The 11,742-nt window shown below is 41.4% G+C and overlaps 1 protein-coding gene across 1 annotated transcript in view; it reads left to right on the top strand.

Moving 5' to 3' along the window:
• The first annotated feature begins 10,984 nt into the window (after positions 1–10,984).
• ambra1b (autophagy and beclin 1 regulator 1b) overlaps positions 10,985–11,742 on the top strand; it is a 51,387-nt gene continuing 50,629 nt past the window's right edge. The window contains exon 1 of the mRNA XM_014123983.3: positions 10,985–11,273. The gene's annotated coding sequence lies outside the window, so the exon portion shown is untranslated. The remainder of the gene's footprint in view (positions 11,274–11,742) is intronic.

Here is an 11,742-nt window from a genome sequence, read left to right as displayed (position 1 = left end):
GCTGTTCTGGAGGCTGGATGGGTGTACCTAATAAACTGTCCAGCTAAATAGCAGTGTTTCCCAAACTTTTTGAACTGTGGCAAACGTTGATGGGATATACAATTAATCTGATCCATACAGCAAACCATCTACGGTATTTTCTTTGACAAACGCTTTTTATAGATTAGGGCTTATTTGAAATATGTTCATAGTTTTGATAGCTTCTCACGCACGTGATGGTTAATTTGTGTGTACCACTTTAAGAGCGTCCCGGAATCTGGAAAGAAGAAGATGTATACTGAACAAAAATATAAACGCAACATGTAAAGTGTTGGTCCCATGTTTCATAAACTGAAAAAAATCAAACTTTTTTTCCAATCAAACAGAAAGCTTATTTCTCTGAAATCTTATTCACAAATTTGTTTACATCCCTGTTTGTGAGCATTTCTCCTTTCCCAAGATAATCCATCCATCTGACAGGTGTGGCATATCAAGAAGCTGATTAAACAGCATGATCATTACACAGGTGCGCCACTCTAAAATGTGTAGTTTTGTCACACAACACAATGTAACAGATGTCTCAAGTTTTGAGGGAGCGTGAAATTGACATGCTAACTGCAGGAATGTCCACCAGAGCTGTTGCCAGATAATTTGATGTTCATTTTTCTACTATGTCACCTCCAATGTCGTTTAAGAGAATTTGGCAGTACGTCCAAACGGCCTCACAACCGCAGACCAAGTGTAACCACGCCAGCCCACGACCTCCATATCCGGCTTCATCACCTGCGGGATCGTCTGAGACCAGCCACCCGGACAGCTGATGAAACTTTGGGTTAGCACAACCAAATAATTTCTGCAATGTCAGAAACTGTCTCAGGGAAGCTCATCTGCATGATCATCATCCTCACCAGGGTCTTGACCTGACTGCAGTTCGACATTGTAACCAGCTTCTGAGGGCAAATACTCACCTTCAATGGCCACTGGCACAGTGGAGAAGTGTGCTCTTCACGGATGATTCACGGTTTCAACTGTACCGGGCAGATGGCAGACAGTGTGTATGGCGTTGTGTGGGCGAGCGGTTTGCTGATATCAACATGAACAGAGTGCCCCATGGTGGCGGTGGCGTAATGGTATGGGCAGGCATAAGCTACGGACAACGAACACAATTGCATTTTATCGATGGCAATTTGAATGCACAGAGATACCGTGATGAGATCCCGAGGCCCATTGTCGTGCCATTCATCTGCCACCATCACAAGGATCGGTACACAATTCCTGGAAGCTGAAAATGTCCCAGTTCTTCCATGGCCTGTATACTCACAGACATGTCACCCATTGAGCATGTTTGGGATGCTCTGGATTGACATGTACGACAGCCTGTCCAAGTTCCCACCAATATCCAGCAACTTGGCACAGCCATTGAAGAGGAGTGGGACAATATTCCACAGGCCACAATCAACAGCCTGATCAAATGCGAAAGAAATGTTGCACTGCACGAGGCAAATGGTGTTCACACCAGATACTGACTGGTTTTCTGATCCACAAACCTACTTTTTTTTAAGGTAGGACGCTAAATTTGTCCAGGATGAGAGTCAAACACGCAACCTTTGGGTTGCTAGACGTTTGCGTTATAAGGTTGCGCATCCACCCCGACCAACCAAAATAATAGTTTTTTTTAGGAACTCAGTCCAGCTTTCAACTTACTCCTGAAAGTTGTAATAATAGAATGTACAAGGTGGAATTTCGAAATTGGTTAGTGCATCATCAGTTCCTCTTGTCATGCCAGTCATTGCAGACCTTAGAGAGCTATTTATAACTTGTCAGAAATGTCAGATCAACTAGCCCATGTCAGCTAACGTTTTTTAGCTAGGTTCTTTACCCCATTGATTTTGTTGTAATGTTTGAGTCACTCAAATATCACATGAACACAAATAAGACATGGGAAAATGTGTATAATTGTAGGAAATGAGCTTTAAAATTACAACATTGTCTCTGCACCCCACAACAAAACATGTAAAATTTCAGAAAATTAGATTTGAAATAACAAAACAAAATCTCCACCAAAATATATAGAAATACAGTAAGCGCGGGATATTCCCCAATGCTGGAAGGGGGGACTGAGTGAAAAGGTTTGTCTATGAGACCAGCCTTACCAACATGGCAGTGTTAACATGTTTCTAAAAGTTTCTTTATTAATGTCTAAATAAACCTTTCTATACCTGTGGTGGTTAATTTCTTTACTATCAAATGAGGAGAGAAACTTATCACACAAGTCAGAGTTACACTTAAACTAAATCTTTATTCACTTATTAATAAGGGAGCAGGTCAATACAACACACACATATAAAGTGAATCGATTGAGTGCTCTACATTAACGATGGCTGGTCGACGAATCACCCTCAGGTGACAAAAGTACAAAGGTATTTTATAGCCAAGATACACCCCCTTCAGGCTACATGACAAACAGATGTATGGAATGGGTCACAAGGTTAAGATTAGTATGAAAGATACTTATAATTCACAGCAGACAGTATCTGCTGTAAAAACTGTTCTCATTGTGTAGAGACCAGGGTCTGGCCCTGGAGTCATCTCTCCCTGGTACCTTATAGAACAGAAACATTAACTCATGCTATGGAATGCCGTCTCTTTAGGTTTTATCACCCAAAAGACATCGTAAATCTTCTGTCAGTGTTTAATCTCCCAGAGGCCCCTCCTCAGTAGAACACACACAGATGAGTGTTCTAAAAAACACTTATTCTGTTGCATAAAACAACCATTTGATGCAATAACAGAATTATAACATCTTATAATTTCTGTTCTGAGATACCCCCATATCACACACTGAAAAAACTGAAAACATAACTTGTGTACAATTAATTGGTTAGAGAGAGTTCTCAGATATCACTCTAATTTATCCCCTGTAGCTTTAGACTCCAAATCTGCCCAATTAGATGATTCTCTTTCCATACACCCACTTCTTTTGACATGCCCACTTTCAGATGTATGCAGTTACCCATGACTCTTAAGCCGTGTTCACATTGGCAGTTTGAAGTAACTGAAATCCTATCTATTTGCATATATACAGCCAAAAAGCACATGGAATCAGATATTTCAAGCATTTGAAGTCAGATACAAATCTGATTCCTGGCCATGTGACTTGTCTGAATGTTCAAATCTGCCCTCAAGTGGTTTTTAGACTGTTATTTGGCATATTTTGTTGCTTGCTAGCTACTCTGTTTACAGTTTGACAAGAACATGTGGTAGCTTGTTAATTGTTTACAAACAAATTAGTGAATGTGTTAGAACGCTAAACAGCCACCTAGCTAGCTAGTTGACTGCTGTGGCTAGCCAAAAAAGGACTAGTTTTGAAAGTTGGATCATCTTATCAATTGAGGCTTTAAAAGTCTTCTTACCCTATGATTTAAAACATTCCAAGCAACTGGGAAGCCTCCATGGCAGACATTGTTGTCACCTTAGCTTGCTACATAACATCTGAGCATAGGAAGCACAAGCGCCAATCAGCCTACACCACTGCACACACGCTCGTCATGACTATGACAACTAGCATAGCCTTGTCAGCAAATGATTGCTGTCTGAACACACACAAATCCAATTTGGTCACTTGTAACTTGCTGTTTGTACAGTTAGTTGTCCAAAACGTATTTGAGCATTAAGGCCTGCATTGTGAACAAGGCTTTAGAATCACAGCAAAGTTGGTTCCTGTTTCTTCTTCATGTGGTTTTCCAGCAGACTATGTTGCGTCTTGCTGCCTTTCACACTTCGGAAAGTGCATTGCACATTTGTTTGGTTGCTGTTTCAGACACATATTTAGCCATGTTAGCGTGGGCCAAACAAAATCACCCAAATAATGCCTCCCACAATGCAGGGATGGCTGCATGGTGCAGTTGGTGAAAACAGAGCAGAGCGAGAGGGATAACTGGGCCCAAAATCTGTCTTCTCCAGCAGGTGGCGTTTTATATATTTTCACTCACCAAGCAAGGAGTTCTTGTATGGAGGTCAATGAGTGTCGCGTTTGGCTTATTTGATCAAATAGAAGTTTCGTCATGATCAGGTAGTTACGAGTGTACTGATATGAGTAGGACACGTGACATCCAGGCACGGGACATCCCTAGTGCCTGGTCCTGGGTGATACACGCTTATCTGCCCTCTCATTGACTTGAATGGTCCAACCTGATCTTGCCTCTTCCTGACTGCCTTCCATTTTTTAAGAAATGTATTTTCATTATTAGAGCGGTCACTAGAGTATGTGGTCACTATAATGGATAATCTGTGGTGAAAAGCAATTTCGGCGACTTGAAGGTGACTTCATCAAAAACTGAATGACCTTTGATCACATGATTTTTGTAAAGTTCATACAGACGACATGTAGTCAAAGACAGAGGAGAAAGCAAGACATCTCCACTCCCTCATTTTTGTATGTTTCAATGGAAGTCAATTTCCTAAGTAGACCAGACCCAGCTGCTATTGCATTTTGTGTCTATGGGAGAGACTTTTAAAAGATTAGGACCAACGGTGACCAACGATGGTCAATGTCTTGACAAAAGTGATCTATTCGAACGCGCCCATAGGACAGAAAGGAGCACACCTCTCCCACACCTCTCAGCAAAAGCTGTTTGACAAGTGTAATTTATATAAAGAAGAATGTAGTGAAGAAATATTTGGTTTATTTTCATTTAGAAAGTCAGATTATTGACTGCTGTCAAGTCATAATAATGCTGAAATGAATAGTGGCACCGGCGCACCCACATACAAATTATATTCCTGGTGCCAAAAGCCCTGGTCTCCCATAAAAAGCCTATGTAAATTATGATCTCCAGAACTGCCAAACATTTTTTTTAGACAGACGTTTTGGGCTCTAAAATGTGTTTATTATGATCAAGTTTGATCCCCACATGAATTATTTTAAGATCGCTACAAATCGAGATATTTCATTAAATAGTGATCTATTCTGACTACTACATTTGTCATCACACAGGACCACATACTGACACAGACCAAGCACGGGACTCTCTCATGTAGGATGAAAATGACTACATCGACCATGATCCTTTGCTAGTTACAGCCACTTTCACCATCATCCTTTGCGATTTTTTGGTGCCTTTCAGCCCCAATCAGCATGGCGCGCTTCAAATTAAAATACTTACAGCTTCATGCTCCATATGGATTTTTTTTAGATGTTTTTATTAACAACAAATCAATACAGGAAGTACATGAGGGAACACAAGTATATATGGATAATATACAATGGGCAATTGAGCTAGGGGGTACAATATCACATTACACAAGGACCTTAAGGGACATACATACACTTATAATTCTAACAGCTTTTTTGTTAGTAGAGTATTTAATTGTCTTAAAATACAGTTCAATTTCTTTTTGTAGAGTTAGAAAATGTGTTTTTTTGTTTGTAAATTTACATTTGTGAATATGAAATTTGGCCAAAAGAATAATGAAATGAATTACAATAAAATGTTTCAGCTTATTCATAGAATCCAAGCAGTACATCTCTCCACAATAGTGTAAGACCTTCATAAATGTGTTCAATTATAAATCTACTGATGTCTTGCCACAGTTGTCTTACATGAATACAATGCCAAAAAAGATGCAACACTGTTTCTGGGTGGTCATTACAAAAGGAGCAATTTGAGTTGATGTTTTCCTTAAACTTCTTCATATAGTGGTTGGCAGAATAATATTTATGAATAATTTTAAAGGAAATGTCTTTAATTTTGTTAACAAGTAGGTATGTGTGTGGCAACATCCAAACTTTTTTCCAACAGATATTATCAATAAATCCATTCCAATAAGACATGACATAAGGTATAGATACAACATCCTGCTGAAACAAGGTTCGTATCGCTCTGTTGTTGAATGGACCAAAAGAGAAACAAATCTTTCCTACTGATGAGTCAACAGGGTCAATAAGGTAGGCTCTGAGGGTCAGGTCTTGACACGTTTCATGCTCTATATTGGAGTTTTCCATAGGAATTCGTGCATGACGTCAGCGCTATCACCATCTACTGGTTTTATGCTAGTCGAACTAGGAAACTCTGAAATTTCCGACTTGCTAACTGGTTGTAGTTATACACGTGCCGTGTTTAACGAATCAGCAAGTCTGAAATGTCTGAGTTTCCGAGTTCCGACTATTATGTAAATTGTGATTGCCTACGGAGCTGTGAAGGGAACGGCACCTCCATACCTTCAGGCTCTGATCAGGCCCTACACCCAAACAAGGGCACTGCGTTCATCCACCACTGGCCTGCTGGCCCCCCTACCTCTGAGGAAGCACAGTTCCCGCTCAGCCCAGTCAAAACTGTTCGCTGCTCTGGCACCCCAATGGTGGAACAAACTCCCTCACGACGCCAGGACAGCGGAGTCAATCACCACCTTCCGGAGACACCTGAAACCCCACCTCTTTAAGGAATACCTAGGATAGGATAAAGTAATCTTTCTAACCCCCCCCCCCCCCCCCCCTTAAAAGATTTAGATGCACTATTGTAAAGTGGTTGTTCCACTGGATATCATAAGGTGAATGCACCATTTTGTAAGTCGCTCTGGATAAGAGCGTCTGCTAAATGACTTAAATGTAAATGTAAATGTGCGCACAGGGTGCAGCGCTAGCAGCGACGACGTCATCACGTTATCCAAAAACATGGCAGACATTGGATATATATAAAATGTTAATATCTTCGGCTGACCCTTGTTGGGTCATGGCTGAAAGGGATCCAGCTTTTGTCAAATTAACGTTATTTTTAAAAAGATTTTAGCTAACCCTAGTCATAACTATTTTCCTAACCTTAGCTTAATTACCCTAACCTGCTGCGTATATTCTCCTAACCTGCTAAGAAAAGTCAAATTTGATGTTAATTTTACAAAAGCTGGATCCCTTCTAGCCATGACCCCCTTTTTTTTGCTGCCGAGTACGGAGACGCGGCGAGTCCCCAACAACCGGGTGTAAAGGTTTTCAGGAGAAATGTTAAGAGAGCCTGTGACACGACTTCTGCTTTTGGACTTTAATTAACAAGGCGATTTAACTCCTCCACATTTACTGGGTTGTTTGAACAGTGCAGAAGAGAACCTCCCCCGACAGCTTTTTTCCTTCTTGTCAAGTATGTAGGGGATCTAGTTTCAGGCGTTTCTTTTACGGCACCTACTACGTTAGGTTACTGTTTGGGGGTTAGGGCTTTACTGTAACTGCCTTTTTCTACATCATTTTCCTCATACATTTTCCTTTTCTGGAACGCACCAGTGTGTCTTGAACAACATCATAGTGAGCAACATTAGTGAAATCGGCGGTTCAGCTTCAAATTACAAGTCCGTGATGCAAACGGATAAAAATAGTGCAATCGTGGCACAATTGGACTAGAACATGCTAAAAAAGATTGGAATGTTATATAAATTCAACAGAATCCAATACTTAGTTAATTTGACGGGGCTATACATTTGGGTGAGGTTTTTTTCTCTCCTGAGTAGCCTCGTTTCACTGCCAAAAATAAAATTAAACCATCTAGTGTTCAGCGAAATAACAACACAATGTCAAATACAGGTAGTCAAATAATTAACATCCAGTCACATTAACCGTTACTCTCTCGCAGGAATTCCACTAATGGTCCGTATGTAGCCAAATGTAGCTGCTGCTCATGTTGGTATCTGTACTGATGGCGCAAAAGCCATGAGAGGGAGACATAGTGGAGTGGTAAGGTGCATGCAAGTAGTTTCTCCCGACTCCGCTTGGGTACGCACACTGCAGCATCCACTGAGAGGCTCTTGCTGCCAAGGGAATGAAAATTGTAAACTTTTTTTAAAGCACGGCCCCTGAACTTTTGTGTATTTTCAGCACTATGCAGTGATATGGGCAGCGACCATGTAACGCTTTTACAACATACAGAAGTTCACTGGTCATCAAGGGGCAAAGTATTGACACGTTTTTTAAATTGAGAGGCGAGCTTAAAGTTTTCTTTACTGACCATCATTTTCACTTATCTGACCGCTTGCATGATGACTGTTGGCTGGGCTCCCTGCCTGTGCCATTAAACCCCTACAACTCATCCAGAACGCCGCAGCCCGTCTGGTGTTCAACCTTCCCAAGTTCTCTCACGTCACCCCGCTCCTCCGCTCTCTCCACTGGCTTCCAGTTGAAGCTCGCATCCGCTACAAGACCATGGTGATTGCCTACGGAGCTGTGAAGGGAACGGCACCTCCATACCTTCAGGCTCTGATCAGGCCCTACACCCAAACAAGGGCACTGCGTTCATCCACCACTGGCCTGCTGGCCCCCCTACCTCTGAGGAAGCACAGTTCCCGCTCAGCCCAGTCAAAACTGTTCGCTGCTCTGGCACCCCAATGGTGGAACAAGCTCCCTCACGACGCCAGGACAGCGGAGTCAATCACCACCTTCCGGAGACACCTGAAACCCCACCTCTTTAAGGAATACCTAGGATAGGATAAAGTAATCCTTCTAACCCCCCCCCCAAAAGATTTAGATGCACTATTGTAAAGTGGTTGTTCCACTGGATATCATAAGGTGAATGCACCATTTTGTAAGTCGCTCTGGATAAGAGCGTCTGCTAAATGACTTAAATGTAATGTAAATGTAAATGTAATGACGAGTTTCTCACACGACAGCCCTATCTGGGTGATGTTTTTTCTCGCCTGAATCTAGGATTACAGGTACTCTCCGCAACTATATTGAGGCTATGATTAAGAAGTTGGAGCTCTTTTCTGTCTGCATTAACAAGGACAGCACACAGGTCTTTCCATCATTGTATGATGTTTTCTTTGCAAATGACCTCAAGCTTACGGACAATGTCAAATGTGATATAGCGAAGCACATGAGTGAGTTGGGTGCGCAATTACACAGGTACTTTCCCGAAACGGATGACACAAACAACTGGATTCGTTATCCCTTTCATGCCCTGCCTCCAGTCCACTTACCGATATCTGAACAACAGAGCCTCAACAAAATTGCAACAAGTGGTTCTGTGAAAATTGTACTTAATCAGAAGCCACTACCAGATTTCTGGATTGGACTGCGTTCAGAGTATCCTGCCTTGGCAAATCACGCTAAGACACGAATGCCCTTTGCAACTACATACCTCAGCATTGCAGAGTTATGTGCATCCTTTCAAGCACACCATTCTCATTAACCTATGGTGAGTTATTTGCTATTTTTGATGAATATATAAGGTTTTATATGTAAGATGGTTAAATAAAGAACAAAATTATTGATTATTATTATATTATTATTTGTGCCCTGGTCCTATAAGTGCTCTTTGTCACTTCCCACGAGCCAGGTAGTGACAAAAACTCACACTCATTCTTATGTTTAATAAATGTATTGAATAGTGTGTGTGTGGCAGGCTTACAATGATGGCAACAACAAAAAAACATTTGAGACTGCGCTCACCCTGGTGCTAGTACGCAGCTGGAGGTTGAGTGTTTGAAGGGGTACGGGACTATAAAAAGTTTGGGAACCACTGTTCTAGGGCAACATATAGACCTAATGACGGAAGAGAAGCTGCATGTATCTAATTAAGGACAAGTTGACTAACAAATAGCCTACCAAAATGTTGGAAATTATAAAGCAGAAACATATCTAAATCAGGCAGCAGGAAAAAAATCCTGCACCTCCTGTCAACAAATTGTTCCACTGTCTCTGACTGTGGCCTACACCGCATTTCTATATTTGCGGGGTTAGGTTCAGGTGTGGGCCTCAGATTGTCACTTTATCACATACAGGCCTAGTCTGGCAGTTACGGGTGGGTTATTAGTAATTGTGGGCGGGTGCGGGTGAACAATCAGCTGACCAGAGCACCAGGCCTAAGTAGCCTATGCCACCAAAGCAATTCTGAAGTCTAATACATCCATTGTGCAATTTCTATACTGAAAAAATATATAAATGCAACATGTAAAGTGTTGGTCCCATGTTTCATGAGATGAAATAAAAGATCCCAGAAATGTCCTATATGCACAAAAAGCTTATTTCTCTGAAATTGTGTCCCCAAATGTGTTTACATCCCTTTTAGTGAGCATTTCTCCTTTGCCAAGATCATCCATCCACCTGACACGTGTGGCATATTAAGAAGCTGATTAAACAGCATAATCATTACACAGGTACAACTTGTGCTGGGGACAACAAACCACCACTCAAATGTGCAGTTGTGTCACACAACACAATGCCACAGATGTCTCATGTTTTGAGGGAGTGTGCAATTGGCATGCTGACTACAGGAACGTCCACCAGAGCTGTTGCCAGAGAATTGAATGCTCATTTCTCTACCATAAGCCGCCTCCAATGTCATTTTTGAGAATTTGGCAGTATGCCCAACCAGCCTCACAACCGCAGACCACGTGTAACCACACCAACCCAGGATCTCCACATCCAGCTTCTTCACCTGCGGGATCGTCTGAAACCAGCCACCGGGACAACTGATGAAACTGAGGAGTATTTCTGACTGTAATAAAGCCCTTTTAAAAAACTCATTCTGATTGACTGGGCCTGGCTGTCCAGTGGGTGGGCCTAGCTCCCAATTGGATGGGCCTATGCCCAGTCATGTGAAATCCATAGATTAAGGCCTACTAAATGTATTTCAATTGACTGATTTCCTTATATGAACTGTAACTCAGTAAAATCATTGAAATTGTTGCATGTTGCGTTTATATTTTTGACAAGTATAGTTTATATTCAACAGATCATTATTTAGTCCAGGGCTCTATAACCCTGTTGCTGGAGAGCTATTGTCCTGTAGGTTTTTGCTCCAACCCTAATCTAGAGCACCCGATTGTAATAGTTAGCTGGTTGATGAGCTGAATCAGGTTAGTTAGGGATGGAGTGAAAACCTACTGGATGGTAGCTCCCCATGAACAGGGCTGGAAAGCTCTGATTAATCTAGTCCAACTGTGGCATGATTCCTCTATTCTTTTTATCAGTTTCAATGGGGGACTTTTATATTGAAGGCGAATCGCCGATTCCACTATTGTTGCTCACGCTAAAAATGTTCACGACACACATCTCTGGGAAGCTAGCTACGCAGTAGACGGATAGCTAGCACAATGAATTTGCTCTATGCCAGGAAAATATGATGAAATAGATTTATCAGAGGATATGAATGTGATCAATCGCAATTATCATAGATTGATATTGGTCAATTCATTAATGTGTCGAGGCTAAGACAAGTGTAGCAAGCTAGTACTTGCCGTACATTTTTGCTTGCTACGCTAACAGTTAGCTACGCCTATGATGACACATTTCAACAAGAATACAAGAAAGAAAGGTAGGCAATGGCTTCTTGACTCAGTCGTTAGCTGATTCTGCAGAATATAAGAAGTTTGTTTCTGTTATGCCTCATATCTAACGTTCTATCGCCGGCTTTGTTCTATACAGTAGCTAGTTAGCTCGCTAGGTATGCTAATACAGTATCCGGGACTGGCAGCAAGGATTGCTAACTTTAGCTATTTTCCAAATAACTAACATTAGCCAACTTAATAGCAAGTTTTTTTCAATTGGCTAGTTACCAAGTTTAGCGGGATAATCTAGCTAGCTATCGGGTTTCGTTGGGTGGCTACACTGACAAATTAGCTAACGTTACTATAGTTATGAAAAAACATTTGCCGGTACCATTAGCTGGGTTTCTGGTTGGTTCTTGGTTGTTTGCTTACCGAATGTTAACGTTAACTACTTAGCTTTCTAGATAGCTCACATTTGCTAGTAACGTTAGTAGCTAATGTTGGCTAAATGTTTTT

Source organism: Salmo salar, chromosome 10, assembly GCF_965601325.2.
Source record: "Salmo salar chromosome 10, fSalSal1, whole genome shotgun sequence".
Taxonomy (NCBI): Eukaryota; Metazoa; Chordata; class Actinopteri; order Salmoniformes; family Salmonidae; genus Salmo; species Salmo salar.
The sequence above is the reverse complement of the archived record's forward strand: the minus strand, read 5'-3'. Positions and strand labels throughout refer to the sequence as shown.